The sequence below is a fragment of the Pinus tabuliformis genome, chromosome Q (assembly GCF_031772625.1).
Source record: "Pinus tabuliformis cultivar Carrire ecotype Pingquan chromosome Q, CPIR1, whole genome shotgun sequence".
Taxonomy (NCBI): domain Eukaryota; kingdom Viridiplantae; phylum Streptophyta; class Pinopsida; order Pinales; family Pinaceae; genus Pinus; species Pinus tabuliformis.
The window spans coordinates 1056289629-1056303949 of NC_142296.1; positions in this window are offsets into that span (position 1 = coordinate 1056289629).

A 14321-nucleotide genomic window follows, 5' to 3' on the forward strand; every position below is an offset into this window, starting at 1 on the left:
TTGGATAGATTGCCCTAGTCAGGAATCTAGTCCTTGGCATTGCGATTCCTAAACTGTTGAGAGAAATTAGATAGATTGCCCTAGTCAGGAATCTAGTCCATGGAATTGTGGTTCCTAAACTCTTCATAGTTCATATAGTTTGAGATATTCCATATGAACATCTCCCTAAATAAGAGGGAGTGTTGAAAAATGTAACTAGGTTTGGTCTTTATAAAATGTATTTATCAAAATAATTTTTATTATTGTTATAATGACTTATGAAAACATGGGTTTCATGTTTGGGTCATCATTTTATTAGTCAAAGTCACCATTGTGGAATCCTAGGATTAACAAAGATTCATTAGAGTCATTGTATATTTTATGAGACCCTTCTTGGGCTTTTGAACGATGTAAAAAGAATTATTTTTTAGTAAAAAATGAATTATGTAACCTCCACACCAAGTTGGCCTCAAGAAGATCAAGTTAGCCTCAAAGAAGGAAATTCGACCTCATTGGAAGGCTATATATACAAGGCAGTTTGACTTCATTTGGAGCATCGCACTCTCACACACAGTTCGATATCTAAAGCTAGAAGCTAGAAGTTGGGGAAAGTTTGAAGTTGAATGAAGAGGCTAAAAGGAGTGCGAGTTTGGTCAAGGAGGAAGGGAAGAAAAAAATCGAAGTTTTGGTGTCTCTCTCTCTCTCTCGTGGGTTGGTTTAGGAGATCGAATTCTCCTAGTCAATGTCAAAATTGTTGCTGATGCTAGAAGCTTCCAAGTCGAAATTCATAGGGTTGAAGATTTGATGTTGCTAGGTCAAAGGTTGGATTGAAGAAGGAGAGGTTGGGTTTGTGTGGAGGAAGTCTTTGTCCAATTTGAAGAGTCTCAAGGAAAACTATTGAAGGAAGAGATTTTTGACTGAGTTTTCCCTTAGATAGGGGGTTCTCTTTAGCAAATTACCTAAATCTTGTGTCTTGTGTATTTGTGATATTCATGCACACATCAATTGGTAATTTCTTGATGAAATATAATATAACAAATAAGTAAAAGAAGCCAACATAATTCACAAGTAATTATCAAGAAAGAAAAACCTAACCTTAATCCTACTAGCATTGATTTCTAAATAGACTAGACATCCATGAGTGCAGTGCAGGCAGAAGGAACAACAACTCAGATTTTCATAGAGAAGACTCCTAGTCTGGGAACAAAGGGTTTGCAACAATTTGCTAGAGAAAATTCAATGTCGGGTGGAAGAGAAAGTGCACACACAAGGAGTTTCTCTTCGAGGATTTCTAGGTTCAGAAATCTAAACTTCCAGTTGTAGTTGGTAGTAGCAGCAGGTGAATTTTCTCACTTTAGAAAGGAGTGTCAATAACAATGCTAGCATTCGAGCAAGTGAAAGAGGGATATTTCCTTCTCAGGTTGAGTTTTTTTTTTTAGATATGGCCACCATTAGGCTTAGAGATCAGTACTGGTTGGAGGGAGCATCCAACTATATCATCTAGAAGGTCAAGATTTCTATTTTTCTTGATAAGCATGGCTTGAAGAACTATGTAGAGAACGTAGTCGCAGAACCTACCCATGTAGATCAGCTGAAAAAATTCAAGGAGATGGACAAGACAATGTGGATGATGATGGATGGAGTGTGGGACCATATAGTCTCATATATATCTGGCAAGAACACTACCAAGGAGATGTGGTATGCTCTCTCAAGACTATATCATAATCCTTTTGAGCAGTGGAAGAGGTTCTTGAAGGAAAAGCTCAGGAATGCTAGGATGCAGAAGGGTGATGGCGGTAACCCCTTTCTAACCAAACTTTAGGATATCTAGGATGAGCTCGAATCTATAGGAGAGATGCCTCCACCTACATAAATGGTGACGTTGGCCCTCAATAGTGTCACCAAGGGTTGGGAGAATTCTTTCCAATATATTCTAGGACGAGATACATTTCCTAGGTGGGAGTAGATGTGGGTTGAAATTTCTCAGGACGGATGAGGTGATATCTAGTGAAGAGGTCCATCAGCAGTAATAGAAGCAAGGGATTGAAGAGTGCAAAGGAGGAAGCCAATGTGGCCCTTGCATCAAATGGGAAAGCAAAATTTCCTAGTCAGGGAAAAGGCTCGTAGGGAGAGAAGAAGAAGAAGAAGGATCTGTCCAAGATCAAATGTTTGAAGTGTGTTCAATTTGGCCACTACAGCATTCAATTTCCTCAAAGGAAGAAGGACAAGAAGAAGAAGCAGAATCAAGTGGAAACATCAACAAAAGTCAATAAACTTTCCTCTAGACTAGAATAAGATGTTTCCATGTTTGCAGTTATACCTCCAAGATAGAGGTGGGGCAATAAGGATCTTTAGTCCTAGAGTTGCATAGAGATTTGGGCAAGGTCCATCAAGGTGAGCATCAGATAGTGTTTCCTCATGGATCATTACCCTTTGTACAAGGGCCCATGGTATTTAGTAGCAGGAGGATCAATTTCAATTAGTGTAGTCAATTCTAGAGTGATAGTTGCAGTCAAATGTTGAGGATCGCGGAGTAGTGTTGATAGCAATGCAGGAGCCATGGTGCAAAGTCCGCAGCAATGTAGGTTTTATAATGGACAATGTAGAGGCTAAAAGAAGTCAAAGACTTAGGTGGATGCTTCTCAGTTGTAGTCGTTGTGGCAGCAACAATAATAGTAAGATGGATTGTTAGTTCGGTTACAGTGCAAATGCATTGTTAGCAACAGTACAAGTTGTATAGTGCAGTGTCAACAGCAGCACAGATGCAGCTTCAAAGTTAGTGCAGTGGTTCATGGATAGCAAAAGGAAGCTACATTTATCATACATCAGCAGCGTGTATGGGAGGATGATGCAGAGACAGGGTGTTGCAGCAGAAAGTGCAAGACTATAACACCTTCCTCGCTAAGAGGAATGTTAGTTTTTGTAGCATCAAATGGTGTTCTAATATCAAAACTTTGTGGACGGGCTAAAACAAATGAGTTCTCCAAAACCATGAAATCATTTTTGGAAATTCCACCCAGGGATAGCTCAATTAAATTAATTGGCCATCATTTAAATTTTTCCTAAGTCTAACTTAGGAAAAGTGGTTAATTAATAGTAATTAATTGAGAAAGGTGAGAATCCTATAGAAACTCACACAGATCGACTTGGAGATGATCTCAACCATTGATTATGTTTTAATCATGGTCATTGAAGTCTCAACTGGAGATTATAAGAAGAGGTCAATGGGTAGATGGAGAAATGGAAGGAGAGTAGGAAGGGAACAAGAAGAACACTAGTTGCAGATACTTAGTGATCTAGATAGTTTGATTCTCCAGTGTAGGTGATTCAGTAGGAGAGATCGAGTAGCAAGTGTCAGAGGGGCAAAGACATTGAATCTAGAGGAAGCTTTCTAGTTTTAGAAGATTCAAAAGAGAAGGATGCATGAGATCACCTGAGACAGCTGCAAGGCATGTGCAGATTCTTCCGAGAAGTCACAGATTAGGGTTGTGTGAGCTGTCCTAGTACAACCACGAGGATCGCACAGATTTTCGTAGTACAGTCATGTGGATCGCGCAAGTAAACAAAATATCATCTGCAAGGGCACAAAAAGGTCTGCACAGGGGTTGGATGGCTAGTCTCTTAGAGGGAGCCTGTAACCAAGGTTTTTCTAGTATTTCTTTGGTAGTGGATTGCCAATTTTGGGCATCCAGTTGTACTCAAAGTTGTACTACTGTATAATACATTAAACCCTTAGTTGTTGCATTGGTTTTCTCTTTCGGGGACTTTTTTCCAAAAATAATTGTGTCATTTTTATGTGTGTGTGCTAGCATTTTTTAGTTCCTATTTTTATTTCCACAGTATCTTTATTGGTGAAGAAATTGCAGTGTGATTAATTCATTGTTTTTTGTAGCAAATAAATTGTTAAATAATTAACGAGTTAGAAGAATTATTTCCAGTTGCTGCATTTCAAGGGAATTTTTCACAGTCCTAAGAATTCTTTCAAAAATTCCAAGACTTCCTTCTTTCTTCCAAACAAATATTCAAGAGTCCAAAAACTTCTCTTCTTTCCCCATGAATCCTTTCCTGAACCCTTACTAGAGAGCGAATAATCTTCAAGCTGCATTTTCCTTTCTTAACCTTAGCTCTCATACCATGTTAGAGAATAAAAAAGGAAAAAATATTTTCTTATCTTGATAATTACTTGTGATTTATTTGTTCTTTATGTTATCTTATTTTTGTCTTCTTTATCTTTCTTTCATCAAGCAATTACCAAGTCATAAAAGCATGAAGATCAAAATAACCAAAGACACAGTGTGTAGGCTTTTAGTCAGGGAAAAACCCCTCTCCTAGGGGAAAAGCAAAAAAAAAAAAATACCTTCTTCAAGAACCAATTCAAATTGAGACAACCAAGAGCATCAAACCAACAACAATACCTACACCATCCACCAAGTCAGCCTGCCAGCCACTCTTTCTTAATCAAGACAAAGATTCCCAAGTCTACAAGCCTTTTCCATCCAAAGTTAACACAAGTCAAAGAAAATATGCCCCAAAACAAGGTCTCAACCTTCCTTCTTATCTTTGCAATTTCAACCTGAACCTTTAACTCTGCAGCTTGCTCTTGTACATAAGTCCTCTCCTACATGTGGGTAGAAAATGAAGAAATTTCAAAATTTTTCTTATATGATAGTATTCTTCTTCTCTTGCAATAGTATAGACCTTCCTTCCCTAGCCTTCTTGCACTTCTTTTTGCACTTAATATTTCGTATCGAATTCTTTCTTAGTTGGATGTTGAATGTCTCTTCTATATATGATCTCCATGTGAGGTCAAACAACCTTCATGAGGCCGACTTGATGGATGAGGCATAATTTACATTTTTGACACAAAAACAAATTTCTTTCTTGATACAAAAAGCACAATAAGGGTCTATTACATGATTGCAATGACTATGACTCATGACACATCCCTAAAATCACTCAATTAGTGATTTTATCTATAAACATAATAATTTGAGCATGAAAACCATGTTTAGATATATATATATCTATATATATATATATATATATATATAGATATATATATATATATATATATATATATATATATATATATATATATATATATATATATATATATATATATATATATATATATATATATATATATATATATATATATATACATATACATATACATATACACATACACATACACATACACATACACATACACACACACATACACACACACACATATATATATATTATCTTTACAATAATTTCTATTTCATATTTTGCAAATACATAAGAATTAGATCATGTCATGAGCCAAACAATAATTATGAAGATTGATACTAGTTAGATTTTCAAAATGTCAAACCACATAAATAATCAAATATGATCAAACTTTTGACCTAGTCAACTTAGCTTCTACGGTCAACTTTGGACCTATGGTTGACTCCTGTGGTCAAACCGACAATCAACTTGTCTTCTTTTTTATCAAAATTGTCTTGTTTGTGCGGTCAAACTCATCCTATATCTATGGTCAAACATAGCCAAATAGTTCGATCAAACGAAAAGCCAATGGTCAACTTTGGTCAGACTTCAAACTCAGTCAATTTGATCTCTATTTGCTCTCACACGTGGCTACTAGAGAAGATATGATGTGATGATGATTGGTTAAAATGAAGATGTCACATTGCATATATATACTTGTCAAAATGTGTGAATTTTGACCAAGGGTCACACTCTTTCATGGTGGAGTTGACTTGACCATTTGGAGCCTACATGATGCCCCCAAAAATAAAATAAAAAATTATTTTAATTTTCATAATTCTTCTAGGTTGACTTAGCTGAGAATTTGGCATACCATTATACCTCTTGATCATTAAACGAAAAATCAACAAATGTTACCTGCCCAATCAACATTTATGTATGTTGTCAATGTGAAATATCTACTCTTGGGATATGAAAGCCTAAAATGGAGTGTACACTTTAAGTATTGAAATATTATTTTTGTCACTTGCATATGTGATTCGTTGGTGTTGATTGAAATCTTTATTTAGAAAGCTATCTTCAGGATCCATCATATATCAGAGTTAATTATCGACGTGTTTCAAACCAACTAATGTGGTTCACCATCAAGACGATATAAAAGAAGAGAAAAAATTATCCAACGAGGGTATAAAAAGAGGGGGTAAAAAGGTTAGGCCAAAAAGTCAAAGAGCCAAGTGAGGAGTCAAACCACAAATAAATTAGCCATTAGAAACACAATAATAGGAACAAATAATAATAATAATACAAAGTAAAAAGCATTTACATAAGGAAAAAATGAATAAATAAGTGTAAGAAAAAGGAATAAATAAATAACTAATACCTTAATCATTCTGAAAAATAATATGATAAAGGGAATTTTATTATAAATAAGGAATAAATAATAAAAACCTAATACTTTTAATTATATAAATAATAAGGGTCATTAAGAAATAAGAAAGAAAAAAAATAAATTAATAAATAAAAGGCCAAAAATAAATTTTAATCTAAATTAATTATTATAAATGAATAACAAAAATAGATTAAATAGGGGTTAAATATGTTAACACCCAGGTTGTTCCCTATGACTCCCAAGGGAATACGGCCGGGGTAACCACTAACCAAGCTTTGGATTACAGTCTCTAGCCAAACTGTAATCAGAGAGGGCTCTCTCTTTAAGATTTATCTATGTTCTGTGAGGATTTTAGGCTAGTTATGAAGTGAGGGTTTGGTTTGAATTTTGGTTGAATGATATCTTTCAATACCTAAGATGTAGTGTTCAGACAGTTGCAATTCATTGGGCAATGGAGTCTAGAGCTGTGAATTGTTTGAAATGCTTAAGTGGGAGTGTTCAGATTGCAGGGCCTATTGGGTATTCCAACAAACAAACTTAAAACTGTGGTGATGAAGTATGATTAGCCAATGGAAAGCAATTAAGAATTTTCCACTAATCTAGTGGTGTGAAAGTGAAGTATTTTGCACATGAGCAAACTTGAATTCCTGAAACAAGGGTCACTGTGAAAGATATATTCTGAAAGTGCAGCAATTAAGAATTACACTTATCAAGATTATAACTGAAGAAAACATTCATTAACAACATAGATTGAGCTCAGGGTATTTCATGAATAAATCCTGAAGCTATTCTTTTTCTTTGCTGCTAAATACTAGAACTTAGAAACATGTATGGATTGTAAAAGACTAAAACACATAACGAAGAGAGTTACAGAAGACTTATTGTATTGTGAGATGCACACGGATCCTGCAACTTTTAACAAACACCATGGCCGCATTCAAACAGCTCAGAACTTGAGAGATTCCATCACTTCTTTTATTAAACTCTGAATAAATTACAGCATAGGATCTCTTCAAGAGGAAATCAACAACCCCTGCAAGCTTATGCGAGGGGGAATTTATACAATCGGTTCCAAAATATCTGAACCGCTGAGTTATCTGATAATTAAATACGTTACCAACTTTTACAAAATATCAGAAAAGCAGTTACTACTGCTATTAATACAAAATGAATGCCCTTTAACTTTGTCAGGAGTCTTCTTGACCCTTGGAGGTTACTGAGTCGGTTTGAAGTTTGCTCATTAATGCTGAATGGTTTGGCTTTATGCTTTGCCATGTTGTATCTTTCTCGGCCCTGTTGTCTGCAGCTGTCACTAATGCTTTAGTGGCCGGATCTTTCTGCTGAGTTGGCTCAGCCCATTCCTCTCTCATCCGCCGTGTATGCATCACTTTTTCTGAAGGTGATGACTTATGTTTTTTGCTGAAAACTGTGCTGGAAGCCTTTAGATTTACAGTATCTTCTGTATCATGCTAGTCCACCATTCCTGACTGGGAAATTGATGTCTCAAAATTGCCTCCAAGGTCTCATCTGCCTCTGTATATTTGTAGAAGTTTGGAGGCACATCAAACAAGTGTTTGATCTCATTCATTATAAAAAAGAGGTTTTCTACCCTGTCATAAAGGCTTTTTCCAGATGCTGACCCTGTTTCCTCTGAGGTGCTGGGTGTTTCTTTGATCTGATTGGCATCAAATCTATTGACCCTTTTAGCATATACCTCATGTGAAAGTAGTCTCCCTGCACTGTTCAGTAAACCTGGAAGACCTGTGCTTTCTAGTACTGCAAATTTCTCCAAAAACTTATTAACTTCTGTCTGCATCTCCTGGCCTCTTCTTTCCAATGTTTGTGCCAGGGTTCTTAATGTTAGGACTCTTTTTATTAGCATGATGGTCTCAGTTCTGTTGGGAATTCCCATTTGAGCCAGCTGAGGACCTGTTCGGTAATTAAGCACATTGATCATTCTATTGGCCACCTCAGGCATATTGCCTAGAGATGCCCTTGCTCTTTGGACTTCTCTGTGTGCTTTTCCAATGAGCTCCATTTGATCATGGATGGTCTCAATGTATTGCCATTGATCAGTTATGGATTGGCCAATGTTGGCCCATAGGACTGTCTTGAGTTCAGCTACTACTTTATCAAGTGTAAGCTCTTTCTCCAGCTCCTTTATCTTCTCTTTGAGAGCCTTTATCTCTCTTCCTTTCTCAGCCACACTTTGTTTTGATTTATCATATCTTTCATTGAGCTTAGCCAAATTCTCTTTGGCTTGATTCATCTTTGTCATTTGGGCTTCCAAGGCCTGAATTTCATTCTTGAGTTTCTGCATATCAAGACTTTGAGCCTGCTCTGTTGTTGGTGCTGGTGCTGATGTAGATGGTGTTGTTTGTTCAGCAGGAGGAGCAGTAGTCTGAGGAGGCTCTTCCAGATTGATTATTTCTGGAGGGGGCTGAGAAGTTTGACCTCCTTCCTTTTGTTGTATTGCTGCTTGCAATGCTGCCTGTGCAGCCTCTGATTCTCCCAACTTTTCTTGAGTCTGGATCAGCTGTTTATATAAAGACACCAGCAAAGCTGCCGCATCTTGATCATGTCTCAGCTGGGCAACTTCTTCCGTTTGAGGGTGAATAGTTGTTGGGATTTTGATCTTTTTCCTCAAAGCTGCCATGTCTGCATCCCTTAATTTCAATATTTCTTGTATGCCCTTGATGTCCTTGGGGTCATGCCCAATCTCTATGATTATATCTTCTAAGGCCCTGATCCTGTTGTCCTTTGCTTGAGAGGATGCTCTCTCCAACTCAAGTTGGGCAGCTGTATTATTTAGGCTATTTTCTAGCCTGTAGTTATCCAATGTCTTATCTGCCAAGGAGGCATACACCATCTCACCCGTTTGCTTATGCAATTCGATTTTGTCCATTGGGTGGATGTCCTTGGCAAGGACCTCAAGATTGGTCCTCATGTAGTCTGAAGGGGACTGTGGTTGCAATGCAGTTGGCATGAAGTGACTCATGATCATTTTTCCTTCACTAACATCATATGCAGACATCAGTCTTTGCTGGTTAGTGGGAGCCATTTTCAACAAATGATTATATAATTGTATCTTTATTGGCTCATTCCTCCTCTTTATGTCAATGAACTGCTGTTTGATGCTCAGTTCACCTTCTCTCTGCTGGCTTGAGGAGCTGACTTCTCCTCCCACTATCCTCTCTTGTTCCTGCTGGAAGGAACTCCCAGATGCCTCCCTGCTAGGTGGGCCCATGCCCAAAGATTTCCCTATAGGCACTTCTTCCTCTAAGAAGCGATTCATTCTATGTCTTTTCTCCCCATGAGTTGTCGATGTTGTGAGGGGAGTCTCTTTGTCCCTCTTCCTGCTTATATCTTCTTTTTGTGGGGTTTGGAGGACTGAGGCCTCCACTGTTGTCTCTTGCCTAGGAGGCACAATTTGTTGGGGCTGCTGCTCAGTGGATTTTGGGGCTTCCATTGTTTGCTTTTGCTGCACAGGCTGCTCCTGTCTTTGTTCTTCTTGTTGTTGGTGTTGTTGTTGTTGATGCACTTCCTGTTGCTGCACTTCTTCTTGCTGTTCCACCTCTTTTTCTGTTAGCTCTTCAGTCATGGGAGGTGGTTGTTCCTGTTCCACCTGTTTTTGTTTGCCTTTGCTGGATGTCTGTTGAGTGTCCATGGCAGCTTGCTGATGTGCTGTTGAAGATGAGGCAGCTGCTCCAAGTTGCCTTTGATATGAGAAGGAAACCTGTCCACAAGTTTCCAAGTCAGCCTCTTTTTGAATATTCCAAGCCTCTCTTTCTAGCATTTGCTCTCTAGTAATTGGCTCTTCTAGAGTGCCCTCTTTCCAGCTCAAAGAATTGGCATACTTTTCAACATGAGGCAGCCTTACATGTGCATATTTACCGAATTTTTATTTTATCCTCCTGAGGGAAATAAAATGATTAGGGTCATAAGGTGTCCATTTGAAACTGGTTTGCAATTGGAAGCCCTCTAGGATCATATCTGCTTCCTTCCATCCCTCCTCTCTTTTGTTGTATAGAAAAGGGCCTAGCTGGTTCCTTACCTTCAGCTGCACCTTCTTGTTCTTACTTTGGAAATGGAAGCAGTCGGCATTTCCAAACTGCCTGAAGTATTCTAAGGCAAAAAGTATAATAGGGACATATCTTGGCAGCCTATAAGGGTTCAACTCACAGCCATATATTCTGATTACTGTGTGGTGTTGGTAAAAGTACCAATCACCAATGCTGTAGGCCTTGGAGAGATGGAGAACTCTTTGCATGTCATCAGTCAACCTTGGAGGAGGAACACCATACAGCAATGTCATAGCTGGGTGAATGAACAGGTCTATGAATTCACAGTATGTGTATGGTGATTCAAAAGTACAATGAAAAACTAAAGTCCAAAACAAAACTGACCTTGGATTTCCCTGGGCATTAAGTTTCTTGAGGGGAATGGAGAAACTGTCTGGTTGATAAAATAAGAACAGATGGTAGATGTATGAGGTGTATCTGAACACCCTTTCCCTTTGTAGATTCATTAGCTGTTCATGAATCTTTTCTGCAATATATGTGGCATAGTCATAGTGTACAGCAGGAGGCTTTCCAGGAGAAAATATGGACAGCATTGCCATTATAGTGTCATCAACATCCTCAACTCCCCTGTACCCCAGGATGTAGCTGATCAAATCCACCAGCATTTTGCCCAAGTCATTCATGTAATGATATCCAATAGGAGGAGTTCTCGTAGTTTCAGAGCTTGGCTGTATGAATAACTGATTGATTTTGATGATCTGGGCACTTGAAAAATTACTTCCCTTCTTTACTAAGTCCAACATGGAGAGAGGGGTCAATGGTCTTGCAGTGTGAAAATGCAGCATCTCATTTATGGTTTCTGGGGTGATATGGAACAAGACTGAGCCTGTAGGACTGAGAATAGCTCTCTGGCATGGATCATAGCACTCCTGGCATCTATGGATCAAGTCTGGAAGGGCATTGACTTGAGGGAGGTTGTAAATGGGCAAATTTGAGTCCCAAATCCCTAAAATATCAGCTCCACTAAGGTGTTGGGCTTTCAATTCATTTAGCATATGAATATTAAACTTAGAATTCATTGGGAACCAGTCTATCATCTGATAATCTACATCTCCTACGGCTTTCCATTCTAACTCCCTTTGAGGGGCATTCAGAGGCTGAATATTCAGGGCTATTGGTGTTTCCATGGCTAATAAGGCTTCTGACTTGTATGTGAACTAGTTTGAGTGAGCAGAGCAACACAAAGGGGTTTCTTTGCAATAGAGAGGCAAGTTGCAAGGAACAGAGGGTAAATTGTGAAAGCAGCAATTGAAATACTGCTCAGAGGACTGATGAAGCCAGTACCAGGACTGATAAGAGTGTTTCTACGGTGAATTTATGCAGTTGAGGTTTTTAGTTCACGACTGCGCGAACTACCTGTGAATTTAGGTAAATTTTGCTAAATGCAGGCTCTGCAGAAGGTTTTTTTTTGCCCCGCCAGTTGGAAATGGATACAGGTCACTGGATGTTTGCTGGTGAATTCAGTGCTTTACACTCTCTTAAGCCAGTTTCTTGGATAAATATGGATAAAACCAGGTGCGGGGAATGATTTTGAGAAATACCTTGTGAATTGCCGGTAACAGTTGCAAATGCAGGTATGGCGGATGCGCCCACGGTTTCTGAGTCGAGTTCTGCAGGTTGGCGCTGCTTGGTCATGAAATGCATGCAAGGAGAACAATAGTCGTTTTCGCAAAAAGTGGGAAAAACGCAATTTTTTGGCTAAAATATGGATTTTTTGGAATATTGGCGCGTTTTTTGGATGATGTCAGCATGACGTCATCAGGTGGGGTCAAGGTTGGATGACGTCAGCATGACGTCACCGGGTGATGTGGCAAGCTGTGAGTGGTCCACGGGGATGGTGAGGTGGCGGACAGATCATAGCAGTGGCGGACAAGGGTGCTGACGCGGTGGCGAGGTAGCACTGACGTGGGCCTGACGTGGTGATGACGTAGGCATAGCAGGACCGGCGGTAAACCAGAAGCGGTAATGGTTTTTCTCGGACCGCCTTAGATACGGTCGCTGTTTTGTCAGAGGGCGACCCGAGAAATTGTGAGGGCGACGCGTGGCAGAGGCCTGACGTCACCCTCTGACAGTTTCTCGGGTGCTATCTTACGGACGTCGGGCCCGACCCGATATGCATACAGGCCGTCCGATCAAAGGTGCCCGATCCGATGGTTGACGGATCGCTAAATTGTGCGGACGATACGGCAGGGGGTGGGGTAATAAAATATTATTTTATTTGAAAAACGCGTCCGACGGGACTTTGGGTTTCGGCGGAGTTATATAGTTTTCATTGTATTTTTCAAATGAAAATGTATATTGCGCCCATACTTTGGATAAGTCGGAAAAGGTGGGTTTTTTGTGTATTTTTGCGAATAGAGCGGGTTAGGGGTAAAAATGGGGTTTTTACAAGGTTTTTTAGCAAATGAAGGGGTTAATGGTTTGGATAACTTCTGAAGGGGGAAAAGGGGTAGGGTTTGGGTTCTTAAACTGACCAGATGTCACTTTAATCCCTGACCGTGAACATATGGCTATAGTGCCAAAGGGGAAGGGGTATTTATAGCATGCTTGGGGTTTATACACCATAGTGTTTATAATAGTAGGGAAAAGGGGAACATAGGGGATTTAGATAATAAGAAGTTAGGGGTTAGTAAGAGTGGGGGAAGGGGTGAAACACTAAGTTTTTGTATGAAATCAACTTAGTATAGGAAGTAGATCAAAATGAAAAGAATTTTTAGACAAGAAATGTGGCTCTAAAGGAAACCAGAACCAACATAAAACCTTGAATTCTTTCATGAACACAACTGGTGTAGGGATGTTAGTAATGAACATGAGAAAGGGAAAAAGGAAGTTAGACATGCTCCATTGTGTTACTGCAAAGTGATAGAGAAGAGGAGCTTTTCTATCCATTGATGCTTTCCTTGTTTTGACCAGCAAGATTCAGTTGGAAAGGAATGACATTTCTGCAACCCCATCTACCTACCCATCTACTTGCCTAGCGTTTTTTGTTTCTTCTTGGAGGGTGCACTTGGATTTGAAGACCCTTATGTGCCTGTTCTTTTCCATTGGCTTTTTTCTTTTGATTGTCTATCTAGCACTACCCTTATTGCTTCCAAGGCCCCAGATTAGGCGGTTGGGAACCTTAATTCTCTGCCTAACTATTGGTCTGCCAAGATTAAACAGTTTGGACAGACTTCTTTCTCTATTCTACAACAGAAAATTGAAACATGGCATGATCCAGATTAGGTTGTTGGACCATCCACCAAAATTGAGTCAATATCAAGCTATGTACATACCTTGTCTTCTCTTGGAAATATGGGATCTTTGTATCAGCAAAGTAGAGCATATTTGGCACTTGCATTTGCCAATCATGAAATATGAAACCTATTGATATAGGTATCCAACAGTGGCTCCACATGGGGATGGTTTTTGTTCTTGAAAGACCAAGAACAGCAGGTCAGAATGCCTTGGCCCTTTGACTACTCTTTACCAAAACTTGGAGTTTTTCTTCCTTGAAACCTCAAAATTGTAAATTGTCATATTTATAGAACTTGCTGAATTACAGCCTTTTCCTGCTTCTGCAAGATCCTTCAAACTAAGCTATTCACATGCTGAAAGAAAACACTAAACACAACAAATTATGTACAAGGGAACAGCCATGCTATATACATGGGGGGCAGTCAAAATAGTGCTTCAACATCCTGCCATTCACAGGACCTTCATCCAAATCAGTTTCATCAAGATTCTTGAGGAAGTAAGTGTTGTTTCCTTGTACTGCTTGGATGACAAATGGTCCTCTCCAAAGGGAATCAAATTTTCCATGTTTTCCTTTATCTTCCCTTCTTGAATCCCACTTGAGGACTTTGTCACCCATGTTGAAATCTTCAGCCTTAGTCCTCCTGTCAAAGGCTTTCTTC